The sequence below is a fragment of the Anabrus simplex genome, chromosome 1, assembly GCF_040414725.1.
Source record: "Anabrus simplex isolate iqAnaSimp1 chromosome 1, ASM4041472v1, whole genome shotgun sequence".
Lineage (NCBI taxonomy): Eukaryota > Metazoa > Arthropoda > Insecta > Orthoptera > Tettigoniidae > Anabrus > Anabrus simplex.
Window position 1 is genome coordinate 1,600,709,066 of NC_090265.1, and position 18,335 is coordinate 1,600,727,400.

Consider the following 18,335-nt stretch of genomic DNA (forward strand, 5'->3'; position numbering starts at 1 on the left):
TGAACAATGAAACTGATACTATCGAAAGCCTTTCCCCTCCAAACTATCTTATGAAAGTTACATTTTTGAATCCAATTGAAGGATTGAAACGCTGGAATACAAAAAGTTTAGCATCCTTAGCCAGAAAGATATCGCCATTGATCTAGCTCCCACTGGGGATAAGTGATAATGGCGGCCTCCGGATTTCATGATCACAGGTTCAAACTCGGTAGAGGTAGTCGAAGTTTTGAAGGGGGGGAAAAGAAGTCCATCCGACACTCCTCCTCGTATGTGATTATGCAAAAGATCTCTGGAGACACATTTCATGTTTACCCGACAAAACGAATTAAACCTCAGCCATAAATCCTCCAACAGGAGGATGGTAGGGTGAAACGGAATGTAGAAATTGACACGTAGGCTGCTTAAATGTCTTCAAATCATAATGACTGCGCATGGAATCTAAGGCTACATAATTATATAATTGTTGTTATTATTATTAATTCGCTGGGGCCATCGAGGGCAACGTTAAGTCTTGTTATATTTGGCAATAAACTTTGTTTTCCTTTCAGTTCTTTCTGAGTGAAAATGCTTGCGTTCCTCTGTCCGAGGGACACCGTGTCTTCTTTTCGGTTGTTCGTCTCGGTTTAGCGCGTTCCTCACTATCTTCATTCGGAAAAGACCTCTGTCAAAGGCGTTTTCCGGTTTGATTTGTAGCAGCTGAGGGTCTTCTTTGGTGTTTCTAAACGAAGGCATAGTGGTTTTAGGTTTTGAATCATTTAGGTGAAAGATCTGTTTGGTCAGCCTGTTTCCGTCCTTTCGTTTGAGATGACCGTAAAATCGAGGCCGTCATTTGCGGATCGTGTCATAATTTTCTCTATTTTGTTTAGACTTCCCTACTGGATCTTATTTTCGTCGATGGCATCTTGTAGTTTGATCCCGTGATTCCCCTCATTATTCTGCGCTCGTTTTCTCCAGTTCTTCGAGGAGTCCTTTACCGGCATTTATTATTATTATTATTATTATTATTATTATTATTATTATTATTATTATTATTATTATTATTATTATTATTATTATTATTATTATTATTATTATGTGGCTGAGTTCTTATCAATATGGCTTTTCAGTTCAAATCCCGGTCAATGAAAGTGAGATTTTTGAAAGAAATATTAACGTCCCTGTGGTTCGTGTTCTAGCTTGCTATGATCACGGTATCTACAGTCATGCAAGACTACAAACTTATTTTGCTCTGGAATCGTCTGGGATGACATTTATGAAGATGTTACTTATAAAATGACAACATCACAACAATTTCCTTTCCCTGAGGCTGTCTAATAATTATTTACCTTTATTGCTGTCAGCTGAATGATTACATTCTCAGCTGTAATAACGGGACATGTATTTGTGATCGTAATAACCTGAGATTATTTGGGCCATTAGTTTCGGTATATTGAACCTTTTCTAACCTGTAATGGAGTAGCTATTAACAAAATTGATAACATTTCTCTATTGCTTAGCCATCAAACAAACGCAGCGTAAATAAATTATAAGTGGAGGTGTAATAGTAGGAGCAAACGGCGCTCTTTTCATGGAGGTCGACCACCCAAATTTTTTACCATCAACTGACAAGTGTAGTGTCACTTCTATAAGATAATTCTAATATCACACAATTAGTCCAAGTTAACGGCATTACAGCCCTCTGGGTACCTGGTCCCACACACCTCGCCGATTACGCGTTTTGTATAACGCGGTCAACGCAGCGAGTTCCACCGCAATTAATGATCTCCTTGATTGGGATGGCTGCATTCAATTAAACACCTGAAATTAAGTATAACTTGTTTTAGACCTACAAGACAATCTTACGTTCATGACATTGGAGCTAGGATCTTCCGATCAGCAGACCGCCACTTTAGCTACAAAAATTCGAACGTATTTATAATATAAAATGGTAATTTTATGTCAGTCTGTGTGGTGTAGTAGTTAGCGTGATTAGCTGCCACTATCAGAGGCCCGGCTTCGATTCTCGGCTCTGCCACGAAATTTGAAAAGTGGTACGAGGGCTGGAACGGGGTCCACTCAGCCCCGGGAGGTCAGCTGAGTAGAGAAGGGTTTGATTCCCACCTCAGATATCCTCGAAGTGGTTTTTCGTGATTTCCAACTGCTCCTCCAGGCAAATGCTGGGATGGTAGCTAACTTAAGGCCACGGCCGCTTCCTTCCCTATTCACTGTCTATCCCAATATTTACATCGCCCCACTAGGCCCCCGTTCAGCATAGCAGGTGACGGACTGGTCCTCCTTTCCAGTGGTATACCCCCGACCCAAAGTCTCACGCTCCAGAACACTGCCCTTGAGGCGATAATGTTGGATCCTTCGCTGAGTCCGAGGAAAAACCATCCCTGGAGGGTAAAAGGATTAAGGAAAACTAAAAACAATAAAAACCCATATACTTATGCAGTGATAATATAAACAGTAAGGCTGCTCGAACGTACTTGTCGCGATGAAGACAGTCCACCAGTTTGTGATGTACACTTGTCCAAATGTTTTGAAGTTTGATGTATATGAGTGTCCTTAATTTAAGATGTTAGGACTCTTCTTGCTTCTATGAACTTAAGAAATTAAATTTAAATAGTCCAAGTATTTCATTGTGAAATATTAAGAGACAAATTTACCAGTTGGTAGTGGTGCTGGTGATTATTATTTTAAGGGGAAGTAAAGGTACGCAACTGGCTTTGACATTATATGTCTGAGCATCCATTACTTAGTTTGAAATCAGACCTAGAAAAATAAAAATCCGGACACTTTTACACTGCGTCATTGATGTCTTGTGGCAATATGCAGTATAGAGAACAAACCCAGTACTCGAACTAACAGGGAGGATCACCGAAGATGGCAGCAAGATTAACGACGAAGAGAGATGCCATCTTTTAATGCTCAAATAGTTCTGGAAGAAGTCATTTTGGTTTCATTTACGTTTATAATAATTCTTATTTTAATATGTATCAGCGCCCTTAATTGGAATAGGGTCTAACATATGTAGCTGAAGTAATTGAAGTCTATGAAAATAAAAACTTAACCAGTGACAGAAATTCACCATATTGTTGTATTTATACATTCATTACATTCTAGTTTTGAAAGGATATGTAAGATATCTGAAATACAAATACAGTTCCCTTTTATTTAAATTAAAATTAAAAATTAGGTTTTGAGTAATTGCGTCAATGTGCATTGTTGACAGCACGGAGAACAGTTCATAATTCGACCCAGCAGAGGAGGACTAACGAAGATTTTGGAACAATGATGACAGGAACCAGAAGAGCAGCCCACTTAATTGTGTAATTGGTGACAGGAGGCATTTGCGTGTAGTACCTTGCATGTCGGCACGCCTTGGTACATTTCGAACAGCTCTCTTTTCCCGGCTAGGGAGCGTAGGCATGACGTTCAGCGTTCCTCACACTTTCCACAGATTCATTTTCTAGACTCAGTATAACCACATCTTTCATCCTATGTCCTGCCTTCAGTGCAGTCTAAGTCTGTTGATAGAGTCACTGGTGGGTGTCACCTTCGTTGTGTGTTATTTATATTCTAAACTGCCCTTTTTCAGGAAGGATTACTTTGAAAATACTCATACCAAACAGGCGGAAATTATAAATGGAGGATCTGTATAGCTACCCTCATGGGTGGGACGGTGGAATGACATTCATAGTATCCCCTGCCTGTCGAGAGAGGAGGCTTAAAGGGGCCCCAGTGGTTCTTAACTTAGGAACATGGGTTGGCGACCACGGGGCCCTTACCTGAATCCTGGAATTGCTTAAAGTTATTTGTGACAGGTTCCCACTTTCATCTATCTCCTCTGACCTCCCTTGGCCAATTCTTGTTCTTTTCCAACTCCGATGGTATTAGGTTTTCGAGGCCTGCGGAGTCTTTCATTTGTACGCCACTGTATTGTAGTGTATGTTCCTCGCATTTAATATTTCATCAAAATTTTAATTTTCACCAAAATATAATTAACCTCCCATGCGGTTACAAACCGCGTGATTACCCAAAACAAACATGATATCTATGGGTTCAATTGTTTCTGTGAAAAGTCTACCTGCCAGAAACTTATCGTTGTTGAAGGAACAAAAACCCGTATCTTATAATATTCTTACTTTCCGTACCGTACTGTAGGAATGTATGTTTATGTGACGTATTTAGGTGCTCCTACAGTATTATGTAGTTATCCTTTACACTTCAACATAGCAAAATGAACACAACGAACACTGTTTTGATGGACTGTATATCCATATGTGGTTGGGAGGCGTGACTAGTCTTGGATAATAATGATTAGGAAGAGAATAGCAACATACCAGGTTTTGTATCTTCACGGACGTTATACACTAGCATGAGCTTATTATTTCTTGAGCGACTGTACATTTTTACGGTTTTTTTAAATTGGATTCCAGAAATGTTCATGGGTAACTTCATTGCATCATATTCTTTAAGTGATAATCTTTATGACGGACACATTCTTATTTATCACCACCTAAATATGTAATATATCACAGATTGTTGTCTGTGTAATCAGTCCACGGACGATTTCACCTCTATGTCTCCATAGCACCTTCCCTTCGATATGTTCTCGCTTCATCATCCAGGTATTCTGCCTTATGGCAGGTATTGTCGTGGGATGAACCTCTTCCACTGTTGTCTGTCCTGCGCCAAGTTTTTCATGTCCGAATATTTATTTCCTTGGATATTGTCCAACATTTGATATATTTTCCTTCCTCTTCCTCGTTTGCCTTTCACCATTCCTTCTATTCCTTCTTTCAGTAAACAGTCCCTCCTCAAACAATTTCCGATCCAGTTAATTTTTCTCCTTCTAATGATTTGTAACATACTTCGTTCTTCTCCAACTCTTCGTAATACCTCCTCATTCCTTACCCGGTCTTCCCATTTCACTCGTTCTATTCTCCTCCATACCCACATCTCTAGTGCCTCCAATTTTCTCTCATCTTTCTTTCTCAATGTCCAAGTCTCTGCGCCATACAGCGCTATGCTTCAAATGTAACACTTAGCAAGTCTTTTCCTCAAATCTCGCTTGACACCACTGAAATTGCTCCCCATACCAGAACTCCTGGTGTAGGTACAATGTGTCGACGCCGCAGACAGGTGGAATGCAGGCGCTCATCTGGCCTCCTTATAACCAAAACACGGCCATCACTGGCACCAAAGCAGAATCGGCTTTCATCGGAAGACGTAACGGACATCCACTCCACTCCATACTCCAATGAGTTCTCCACTGAAGTCGCCGACGGCGGTGGTATGGGGTAAGTGGAATGCACGTCGCAGGGCGTCTGCCCGGAACTGTCCTTCAAGTAACCAATTTCGAACAGTTCGTTGCGTTACTATGGTGCCAACTGCTGCACGATTTGCTGCTGCAGACGCAGTCCGCTGCGCCACAGCCATACGCGATTACGGCGGTCCTACCTCTCGGTGGTGCCACGGGGATGCCCGGAGCTCGGTCTTCTTGCCAGCGTACCTTCTCGTGACCACTGCTGCCAGCACGCATGGACAGTAGAGACATTACTGCCAAGTCGTTTTGCAATAGCGAAATCCACCTTCAAGTAACCATATTATACGGCCTCGTTCAAGCGCAGTGAGCTATTGATTTCGGCCTCTTCGTCTTCGTAAAGGCATTCTTGACCCACTCACAGTCACTCTGTACAGTCTCACAGGTAACTAACACTCTCGCACAGTAAAACCCGTATTTAAAGCAAACCTGATGTGCAACGTCATGGGGAACTACTAGCACCACGCTAATGGGATTTGCGAGAAATTTGAATCAATGTCATCTTTCAGATGTATAAACACGCCTACAAACGTTCGTTAATCTAGCACAACCCCTTCTTGGTGTGTGGAAACTTTTTACGCCAGTATATACATTATATAATGATGTGATAGGTAAGTTCGTAAACTGCGGAATTGTAGGAAAGGTATGTGAATTCATAATAGGTGACGTACCTGCTAGCTAATGTAGACTATACTGTTTGCCATAGCACCAACAGTTGTGTACAAAAAGGTTGTAAAAATAAAGAAATTAATTAATAACATCTCAACTTCACAGATATGAGCGGAAGATATGATGACTGAAACTTACGAATTGTACTGGCAATGTGACCACGATATAAAGATGGGTGAAACTTATTATTGGAAACCGACCGGTTTTCATAATCTTTAATGTTAAAAACAAAACAGCAACCTTCATAGACATCACTATTTCCCCCTCATCACAATATTCATAAAACGTCTGCTCAGAAGATAAATAAATACCAGGAGCTTTCATCGGAAATAAGACAGGTGTGGACGTCAAATGATAAGAAATTGTGATCTGTTGTACTTCCAATATCTTTAATGATTCTAAACAAATGTATGAAATAGGTAGAATTTCTAAGGCTAGAGAATATTATTATTGCGAGAATACAAAAATCTGCTAAACTTGACGCATGCCAGATTGTGCGGCATTCTACAATTCATTTGTACCACCCCAGAAACACGTAATAGTGAAGACTAGTGAAAGGAAAGGAAATGGGCTCTTGCCAATTCTGTTCCACTGCATCCTGGAAGAAGTCATTAGAGAATGGAAGAATGTAATTTCGGATAAAGTGACTTTCAGGATTGGGAGAGGTAAGGAGAGTATAAGAATATATTGTTGGGCATTCTCTGATGTCACTAGGTGATACTCATTAACGATATCGTAAACGCGAAGAAAAGGGGTAAAGGGCTCCAAATGATAGCAAAGAAAACTGGGCTACAAGTCTTTTTTGACAACACTGAGTTCATGATCTGCATCAAAGAGGCCCCTCATCACCTGGTGTTGAGGGAGGAACAGGAAAAGAGGGTTAAGATCTTCAAATACTTGGAGGAAAGAATACAAGGGAACGAGCTGGAAGAAGATGTCATTAAAGGGCCGGCGAGAAAAATGGTAATGGCTTATCAGTTGACGAAGGACGCGTAAAACAAGAAGAGGCAAAATTAGGACACCATAGATGACCAAAACGAAAATAATAATACCAATACTAATAATACCACTACTACAGTAGTACTGCTACCACTACTACAGTAGTACTGCTACTAATAATAATCGTAATTTATCATTCCTTTAACTACTAAAGAGACACTACAGTGCCAGAATGGTACACTGTAGAGGATAACGTACACGTTGGTCCTGAAAACTTATCCCGCATGTACGTTGAAGAAAATAAGTTGGTATATTTTCTGAATCCAGTGATATTAAATAAAATATTAAATAATTAGTCAGACTGAATAATTATATGGTAAAGAATGGCAAATTTAAGCTCCGCGGTGGTCTATCGGTTAATGCAATAGTCTACAGATTGAAGGGTGCAATGTTCGATCCTCAGTAAAGGCAGGTTTTTCAACTTTGGCTTCTACCAATCAAGTTGTAATGAATAAATAATGTTATTTACTTTACGTCCCACTAACTACTTTTACAGTTTTCGGAGACGCCAAGGTGCCGAAATTTAGTCCCGCAGGAGTTCTTTTACGTGCCAGTAAATCTACTGACACGAGGCTGACGTATTTTGGCACCTTCAAATACCACCCGACTGAGCCAGGATCGAACCTGCCAAGTTGGGGTCAGCAGGCCAGCGTCTCAACCGTCTGAGCCACTCAGCCCGGCTCAAGTTGTAATTGTTAACTTAACTGGCTCTCTAGATTCATTCTGAAAGGATTTACTATTTACCAGCAGTCCCTTCGCCAGATACCATACTTCACTGCATACCTGGTGTATTATATGTAAGAAATTGTTCCCAGCTGTTGATCATGCAGTGCATTTTGGTTAATGTAATACGTAAGGATGAATTAATTGAATTTTACTCGTTGGAAATATATCGTTTTTAGTCTGCCTCCTTGGCTGAATAGTCAGTGTACCAGCGCTCTACTCGGAGGGTTCCGGGTTCATATTACGGCCGGGTCGGAGACTTAAATCACATGAGGTTAATTCTTCTGGCTCGGGGCCTAGGTATTTGTTTTTACATTTCGTCTTAATATACATCTATTCACCTACACTCAATGCACCACACTACCAACAACTAAAGAAACACGCGGTAGTAAGCAGATCCCTGCACATACGGGCGAAGATAGGAAGGGCAACCAGCCATAAAACTGGGCCAATTGTAACAGCTCATTCCAGCGACACCACCAGAGTGTGGGAAAGGAAGAAGAAGAAGACCAAACTGTAACTCTAAATCATGTTACGTATCACTTGCATCATTCTGTGGTAGACTTCTAGTAAACCTACAAAGAATTGCGGTATCCATTTAAAAGAAAGAAGATCCATGAAACGAGGGAGAATAAATATTTCCTTGTGGTAGGACCCCATAGTCAACCGTACTGGCAAGTCCCGAATCCCTGGTGAGGGCGAGGTAGCCTACAGTTCGATGTTGCAATCTTCATCGTAGAAAGCAATATTCTCATTAACTGCACTAGATAGCAGGTCACAAAGAGGTCTCAAAGAAAATGAAAGTGACCACTCCCATCAGGCCATAAGTTCTAAAATGTGTAACATGCCCAATGACGTGTTCCAACGGAAGTCGTTTCACAAACCTGTTTCACTAACGTTAATATGCTACATAGCAGTCAGCGGGTTTTGTTAAAGACATCTTAGGCTTGGCAGACCATTGAGATCTAGTGCCAGTTTCTAATTGGATGATTTAAGAACATTCCTCAATGTTTACTATGACAGATTTTACCTCGTAGGCAATATATCAATGTTGTTAACTTATTCTTCTTTCAATTGCATTGCGTGGTGATCACAATGCGAAACATATGTTCTGTGTAACGAATTAAGGTAAGCACGTATTTGAGACTAGCCTATCCAATATGTCTTTCTCACCAAGGCAGTAGCGGTTTGAATCCAGGCCAATAAATGTAGGATTATTGCGTCAAGCTCTTTGACTGCGTACTGGCCTCCGGTCCACAGGCTCGATTCCCCATCGCATCGCGAAGGACTTTCTTAAGAAAGTATATTTGCTCACTTCGAGCATGATATAGGAATTAGACGTTTTTGAAGACTGTCATCTGGAGCGTGGAACTGTGTGGAAGTGAAAAATGGACGGTAACTAGCTCAGAAAGAAAGGGAATACAAGCTTTTGAAGTGTGGTGTCACTGAAAAATGCTGAAGGTGATATGGGCAGATCGAATCATGCATGAAGAGATACTGAATATAATTGGTGATAGGAGAACGATTTGGCGAAATTTGACAAGAAGAAGAGATAGAATGATAGGACACATCTTTAGACACCCAGAACTTGTTCAGTTGGTTTTTGAGAGAAATGTAGGCGGTAAGAACGACAGTAGTAGACCAATGCATAGATATGACAGATTAGAGGAGGTGTAGGATGTAGCAGTTGCGTAGAACTGTAAAGCTTAGCACAAGATAGGGTGGCATGGACAGCTGCATCAAACCAGTCGATGGACTGATAACCCAAACAACAACATGGTTAATTTCTCTAGCTCAGGGACTGGGTATCTGTGATTGTTTTAATACCCTTCCCTTCATCTACATTCAACAGATTACACTACCAATCACCACAGAAACACGTAAGAGTGAAAACATCCCTCCACATATAATTGGTATCATGAAGGGCATCCGGTCGTAAAACTGGGCCAAATCTATCTATATATTTAGCCACATCCTTGTGGTTCGGATTCTATGTAAGCATGAGCTCCCATGGCTCTCATCATGATATAAACAGACATGTAGGCTTGCTTCTTTTAAGTCTCGTCAGCTCCATTTTAGGACTTGCAATATCCACAATTCTCAGTTTAGAGGTCCGAATCCAATTGCTTTTGAGCGTAACATTTTCTGAATCCTCTTTCACAACATAAAATATTTTTGGGTATGTGTGTGTTATAAATTCAGATGCACCTGTCTGAAATATTGTCTAGTGGATTGGTGATCTGATTTGCTGGATCTATTCCTGACAAGGTATTCTATTTTTAAATGGACGAGTGAGCGGGAGGAGAAATTTTCGACTCTGCGTAATAATTTCTGTGTTTAAGAAATTATTGTTTTGTATGTCTACACCAAAATGTTAATATACAGATTATTATTATTATTATTATTATTATTATTATTATTATTATTATTATTATTATTATTATTATTATTATTATTATTATTATTATTATTATTATTATTATGCGTTTCTTCTCAAATTTCGTGAGCAAAAACACAGCGTAATTGAATCAGTTCACATTCCTAACGCACAATATTCTTGTAAATAAGAAGACTCACATACTGTATATTAACGACACATCAAGAATACTTCCTTTTTTCACGGCAGAATTACTCCATATACATTGTCTGAAATTTCGTCATAGAATTTGCAAAAAATATACTAATTAATTGGATGGGTATACGTAGATTAAATTAAAATTGAGTGTTCTTTCCTTCATATTATTATTTATGACTTAATCGTAGTAATTGTTAATATGTACATCCTCACATACTTTTAATAGGGATGTGGAGTTCTCCGCTCTCACAAAGTACTATATACAGTAACTGTGCAACAATCATGGCGAGCGCTTGTGATTGGGGGGATGCATACGCACCAGGCGTTAGTAAATTAACTTGAAACAAAGTGGTACTCGTCGAACGTGGAAATTCAGTGCGTATCCACAGCGAACCTTTATGCTAGAATATGGTGAATGATTTTTATTCATGGTATTTATCTTTATGAATAATTTGAACCAATTAAAATGGGCTTGTAACTTAATATTTTTAATCTTTGTAACTGATGTAATAACTAGCGCATTTGAGACAAATTAATTTCTAAAACAAAAAAATATATGATGAAATAAATAATAATAATAATAATAATAATAATAATAATAATAATAATAATAATAATAATAACCACTTTTGTGGTTTTCAGAGACGCCGAGGTGCAGAAATTTTATCCCACAGGAGTTCTTGTATGTCTTAAGAAATCTGTTGATACGAGACCTGTTTACATGAGCACCTTCAAATCCACTGGACTGAGCCGGGATGGAAAACGGGTCAGAAACCAGTGCTCTTCACTCTGAACCACTTAGCACGGCCGATAAATAAATAAATAAATAAATAAATAAATAAATAAATAAATAAATAAATAAATAAATAAATAAATAAATAAATAAATAAATAAATAAGAGGCGCCTAGAAAACGAAGGTCTATCGAATCCCACAATCAGCTCTCGTGGATAACCTGGGCGTCACCAAACAAGGAAATACTAGGGAAATTAGGAGGGAGGTAGTTTCCATTTGCAGCACTCATTGAGCCAAGTGATCTCCACATATATTTTTGTGAACACTGCTGAAACGAATATACCCACAGATCCTACAAGCGATACAAATAATTCCATGGCCCGGCTGCAGATGTTATTAGGAATTAATCTTGTACTCATATCTCTTGTAGGCTGAGTGATCCCAAGTAAATGAAATAAAAATATTTTCTTGAAGTTCCTTCAATTGCTATAGATTTTAAGTGACGCCGGGGTGTTTGAATGTTGTCTTCTCTAATGCGCAAGAAGCGAGCGGCACATAGTTGACGCATTTAAACAAACTGGCATGTCACCGAATTCAGACAGTTAGGCATTGTTATAACCACCCTATACCACTTTCTGCACCTTCAAAGCCTGTGGTGGGAATAGTTTTACTTTTATAAACATTTTTGATTGAGAGAAGACTGACATGTTTAGATACACTTTTCTCAACTAGCCATTTGTACAGAAGTTCAAATTACTCAGTTCGTTTATCCATTTCACTGACTTAAACATCACTGGAAAGCTACACTATCTAAGGGTCAGTGATTCAAAATTCGCTGTTCTTGGAATCTACCTTACTTTAAAACCCTTGAGACCCTTTCCAAAACACAGATAAAAAATATTGCAGATGAATAGCAAATTATTATCAGGTATAATTGGTAAACACGCAGAACACTTAGGAACAGCACTCTTACATATACAGGATGTAAGATGGTCTAAAGACGGGTTGAGTGGATCTGAGAGTGGAGTATTACCGTTTTGGGACCTACCTACTGGGTTCGATCCTGACTCAGTGCGATGGTACTTAAAAGAGCTCAAGTAAACAGGCTCATGTACATAGATTTACGGCTCGAAGGAGAATTCCTACGTGACAATATTTGCAATATTTCGGTGCATGTAAAAATCTTAAAATAGTTAGTGGAATGTAAAATCTATAACATTATTATTATTATTATTATTATTATTATTATTATTATTATTATTATTATTATTATTATTATTATTATTATTAAGTTTCTTTTGTCGATTTTGATATTTTAGACCACGTAAAGTAACCCACTGCATTAATTTCCGTTTGTTTCCTGCTTTATTCTTGCTTTACAATAGTTCTTAATTATTTCGCAGTGTTTTTTCTTCCTTTCTTATCTTCAGATTTTATTCCGTTGCTTGAATTATTTTTCCTGGAAATCCTTGAAACGTTGTATCAGTCTGTTAAAAGTTGTTCTGTCCTGTGTTATATCTGCTGTTATTCCCACCTCTGCCGTATCTCCGTCTATGCTTTGCACCCACTATTATTATTATTATTCAACATGTTTAAAACAGGAAGATATTCTGAAAAATATGCAATATATCTAACGTCCCCTTGAGGGTGTGGTAACCTAGCGATCGTCATTAGTTTCTCAGTAATGTAACTGTGGTTCGATTCTCGACCAATGCATGTGGAATTGTTGAAATGAAAATATAATTTTCTGGTGGTTCGAATTCCTCGTAAACTGGAGGACACGTGGTTACGATCACAATATCAATAATCAAGTAAAACATATGTATAACAGATGTTGGAGTACCAGTGTTTTGTCTCGAAAAAGGATTATTTAAGGTAAAACTAATTACATAAGTAATTTGCATTTAAGTATTCATAAAGCGAGCGAATTTTTTAAGTGGTTTGTCTCACGCATATGTGATCTTGCATCCAGGAGATAGTGGATTCAAATCCCAATGTCGGCAGCCCTAAAGATGATTTTCCTTGGCATCCCCACTCTCACACCCGGCTGCGGTCGCTGCCTTTCTAGTCTTATCCCTTTCTTATCCCATCCTCATCATAAGACCTATGTATGTTGGTGCAATGTAAATAAATACCAAAAAAATTAACACCAGGTTAGTTCCAGAGGGTAAAAGTGGCCGGATATAGAACTGACCATGCTATACCGATTAGAGTCGAGGTTGCGGATAGTGGAAGCCTTTAACTTCTATTCTTCCAAGGATCTTCATTCCTTGTACAGAGATTTCTTTTTCTATTACTTTGTAATGAATACATAATGTATAATAATAATATCCTGAACGTCATGGAGGGAAGAGAGCAAGTGGACGGTATAGAAAGAAATATGTGGACGATGTGGAAAACGTGATAGGATTCAAAAGATACGAAAAATTGAAGTAATTTGCGACAAACAGAATAGATTGTGCTCAACCTCGTGCTGAAGTCTTTAGGATGTGATTATTATTATTGAACTGGCTAAAGCAGGAAATATTAAAAATGCTATTTTTTTACATCCTTTCAATTGTTGTACGTTTTAAGAGAAATAGCAGCGCCGGCGTTTTGCGTTGAGCACTGAGCATGAGTAATGTAACGTAAATCTATCCACAATAAGGTCATTAGCATTTAATCACAAATAAATACCAACTGATTTCATTGGGATTCGATCCGGCTACCTTTAGTAGCGGAGGCGAGTGCCTAACCACTATGCCACGCATCTGGCAAAAGGAAAATTTGGCTAGTATCTTAACAAGTATTCACTGTATATTTCAGTAAATTAAGATATTTGTCTGTGTCATTACATTATGTAGTGACTGCACTCACCTGAACCAAGTGCCATCAAGAAGGCAAAAGCGACGAGGACGGCGCCCCGCGACGTTGATAGACACATCTCTGTAGTTATCACTGCACCTCGGGAAGGAATGAACTCCGTTGTACGTAAACGTGACATTAAATATCCGTAAAAATCGCTCTGTTAGAAAGTGGCTTTTCAGCATGGCGCAGAGCTTGGAGGGGAGAGAGTGAACCGCACAGTAGTAACATGTTATTCAACATTTCCGCGCTGTGGAAGGGGCAATCCCCAGGAGAGAAAAACTAGAAATGTAAGTGCTATCTGGTCACAGTTATGTCAAAGCTTTGACACTTGGCAATTAGGAACAGTAGATGTTGGTCCTGTAATTAGTAGGTGGGGTATCTACCTGTTAATCTGACCCCATATTCAGTTCCGCAGTCCAGGTATTGTTGTTTTGCTATTAACTAATTAACTATTAATTGATTATGTTATTAAATTTACGTTCCTATAACTACTTCTTTATGATTCTCGGAGACTCTAAGGTGGCAGAAATTTTCGTCGCAGGAGTTCATTTACGTGCCGGAAAAGTAATCTAACACGAAGCTGACGTACTGGGGAACCTTTAAATACTATCAGCTCAGCCGGAATCGAACTCACTCGCTTGAGCTCAGAAGGCTGAGGAGCTGTCTGACGTGATCCGATCACGTAAGCCATGTAGGCCGAATATGACTGAGGATGACATAACATGACCATTTCCACTTCAATATCCGCAGGCCATGTAACTGTGCAGGAGTCATTTAGCAATCAAGAGACATGTGCTTTTTCTAACTCCTTGGTTGAATGGTCAGCGTATTGGGTTTTGACACAATAGATTTCGGGCTCGATTCGCAGTCGAAATGGGGATTTTAGCCGCGTCTTGTTCTAACTCCTTGGATGAATTGTCTGTGTAATTTCCTTTGATTCATAACGTTTCGTGTTCGACTACCTGTCGAGATGAGTATTTTCGCCACGTCTGGTTAATTCCTGTAGCTCGGGGCTGAGTGTTTGTGTTCGTCTCAATAACTTCTTCAGCATATCACAGTATAAACCTCCACAGAAACACGCAATAGTGAACACATGCCTCCAAATAATAATGGCGTCCCGTAAACTTGGGCGTAATTCTCATGAGGTACCTTTCACAGATAACTGTGTCCTGCTCCTTGGCTGAATGATCAGCGTAGTTGCCGTACGTCCGAAGGGGTCCGGGTTCGAATCCCGACCGGTTCGGAGATTTTAAACCGTGAATGGTTAACTCCCTTGGTACGGGGACTGGATGATTTTGCTGTCTCCAACATCTTTGCAAATCACATACCATACACAACAATGTACTCCACTACTTGCGAATTCCTTTACACGTCAGATGCCGCCCAACCTCGTCTAGAGGTATGCCTTAAAAGAGCTGCACTAGGCCAGCAATATCCATGCGAAATTATTAAACAGGAAATTGTTAAAAAACCGGCAGATAAGAATAATAATAAGATTGATTACACACTGTATTTTTTCTCATTGTGGTTTTCCGTGGTTTCACATTTTTACACCAGACAAATACTGGGGCTATACTTTTATTAAGGCCGCGGTCACTTCCTTTTTACTTCTAGCCCTTTACTATCCCCTCGTCGCCATAAAATATATCTGTGTCGGTAAAGCAAATTGTAATTAAGGAAAAACACTCAATAAATTACAGTCGAACCTCGATATCTCGAACCTCCATTATTCGAATTTTCAATATCTCGAAGTAACTTAAATTTCCCAGCCGTTTGGCCTATTCTTCACGTGTATTTATTTCTATATTACTCGAAATTCAGTTAAACGAATTTCTCGATTTCTCGAAGCAAACATTCCCTACCGAGCTCGATAGCTGCAGTCGCTTAAGTGTGGCCAGTATCCAGTATTCGGAAGACAGTAGGTTCGAATCCCACTGTCGGCAGCCCTGAAGATGGTTTTCCGTGGTTTCCCACTTTCGCACCAGGCAAATGCTGGGGCTGTACCTTAATTAAGGCCACGGCCGCTTCCTTCCCACTCCTAGCCCTTCCCTGTCCCATCGTCGCCATAAGACCTATCTGTGTCGGTGCGATGTAAAACAAATAGCAAAAACACCTTTGGAAACAATCCGTTAGACTGTTCTATTTGTTACTGTTACCGTTTCCTTCCTTCACGTTGAAACTTCTCGTTTGGAGAAATCTAGGATTGAGACAGACTTTTTGGAGCTTGAGGAATGGGTAGTTCCAAAAATTAGTTGATATAACTATTAAGGAAAAAGCCTCTTTCAATCGACTTGTTGCGCAGTTAAGCTGGATAGGCGCTGGCCCTATATGTACGAAATGATTGGATCAAACACTAGTGCAATCTCATTGGAATTTAATAGAATTTGAGTATTTGGGACCTGAACTAGTAGATCTAGCGGTAGATCGAATAATTAATTCTTTTAAGGAGCGAATATGTGGTGCACTGGAGTCGATTATTGCCAGTAGTTCATCAATGTACGTTGAACATTAGTGATATTATAGTAATTTTTAGAATAGGAAACAGACTGCATTGTTACACAGGATCGAACCGTTCAATTTACTCCTGAGATTGGGGAAAATCCAAGGTTTCTCTTCCTGAGATAAAACGTATTTTTTTGCAAGTTGCTTTACGTCGCACCAACACAGATAGGTCTTATGGCGATGATGGGACAGGAAAGGGCTAGGAGTGGCAAGGAAGCGGCCGTGGCCTTAATTAAGGTACAGCCCCAGCATTTGTCTGGTGTGAAAATGGGAAACCACGGAAAACCATCTTCAGGGCTGCCGACAGTGGGGTTCGAACCCACTATCTCCCGAATACTGGCACTAGCCGCACTAAAGCGACTACAGCTATCGAGCTCGGTGTGATAAGAAGTGACCAACAGGGAGTCCCTTAGGCCTGTCAACTTGGGAGCGTGGGTTGGCGATCACGGTGACCCTGGCTGTGTCTAGAGTTGCCTTCACTTATTTGTACCGAGCTCCTTACTTTTGTTTATTCTATCCTGCCTCCCTTTGTCAACTTCTGTTCTCCTCCGATCATTATGGTGTTAGGTTTTTCGGGGCCTAGGAAGTTTTAAATTTTCACTCCCTTCGTGGCCTTTCCCTTTCTTTTTGCCAATTCCCTCAGTCTCTGGAATGTCCGAATTCCACATTCCCCCCGTTAATTTACAACAGTGTTAAGAGGAGATGATTGCCCAGTTGAACTATCCCTTAAAACAATGATTATCACCATCACCAACGAAGGGTTCAATTTCGGTTGCAACAGTGTCTTAGATTTCTTGCCAGTCCAGTTGATGCTCACTTAGCCACTTAATTATATTATAACAAGTTTCATTTCTAATTATGTAAGTAGTTGATTATATATTTGAGTAACACTTCATAATCACCTGAGGGGCGATATACTATACGTGATATGAATATGATACAGAAGCCTCTTGTTCCAAAATTTCAAAATTTGACTTTTCTCGTACATGAAGAAAATTACAAAAATATGGGCATACAAGTGACGCTTTCTTCAGAAAATGTGGTGGAAATATGGCATTCAGAAAAGAAAAGAACAATTAATGCGTAAGGAAAGAAATAATAAAGAATTAATATCGACGAAAATCATGAATTTTTTTTTTCGGAACCAAGCTTTGTTTTTTCATCTTTCATGTGAAATGTACTTCTTTGATAAGAAGTCCCGTTTTGGTTTCTACAACATATATACTTAACACACCCCACGGATAATAATATATACAGTGATGTAGGTTAGAGTCGAACCAACAGCCACGGCCGAGCCCAGCTGGAAGGTCATTAATAATGTCTTTGAGCATTGTGCTGGAATCTGACTTCGGTTCTTACGTAGATACTCATATGAAACGTGTACAGGCTCTTCGACTAGAAGCTTTTGTTTGGGGGATCTGGTGTTCAATACCTGACTTCCATATACATTTAAGACTGGTTTGAGGGTCTGCAGCCAAACGCGTGGTATAGGGGCAGCGTGCTTGCGTCCTACCGGGAGGCCCAGGTTCCGCTACCCAACCGGTCCAAATATTTTTATTCTGGACTGAGGACTTTTTTTTTTTTTTTGCTATGGGCTTTACGTCGCACCGACACAGATAGGTCTTATGGCGACGATGGGATGGGAAAGGCCTAGGAGTTGGAAGGAAGCGGCCGTGGCCTTAATTAAGGTACAGCCCCAGCATTTGCCTGGTGTGAAAATGGGAAACCACGGAAAACCATCTTCAGGGCTGCCGATAGTGGGATTCGAACCTACTATCTCCCGGATGCAAGCTCACAGCCGCGCGCCTCTACGCGCACGGCCAACTCGCCCGGTGGACTGAGGACTGGAATGGGATTCGTTCAGCCTCGTAAGACCAACTACGGAGCTATTTGGTACGAGAGGCAGCGAACAAGGTCAAGAAAGTCAAGCAATACGATTAAGCGTGTTGTCACGCAGACCAGGCTATCTGTATGGGCA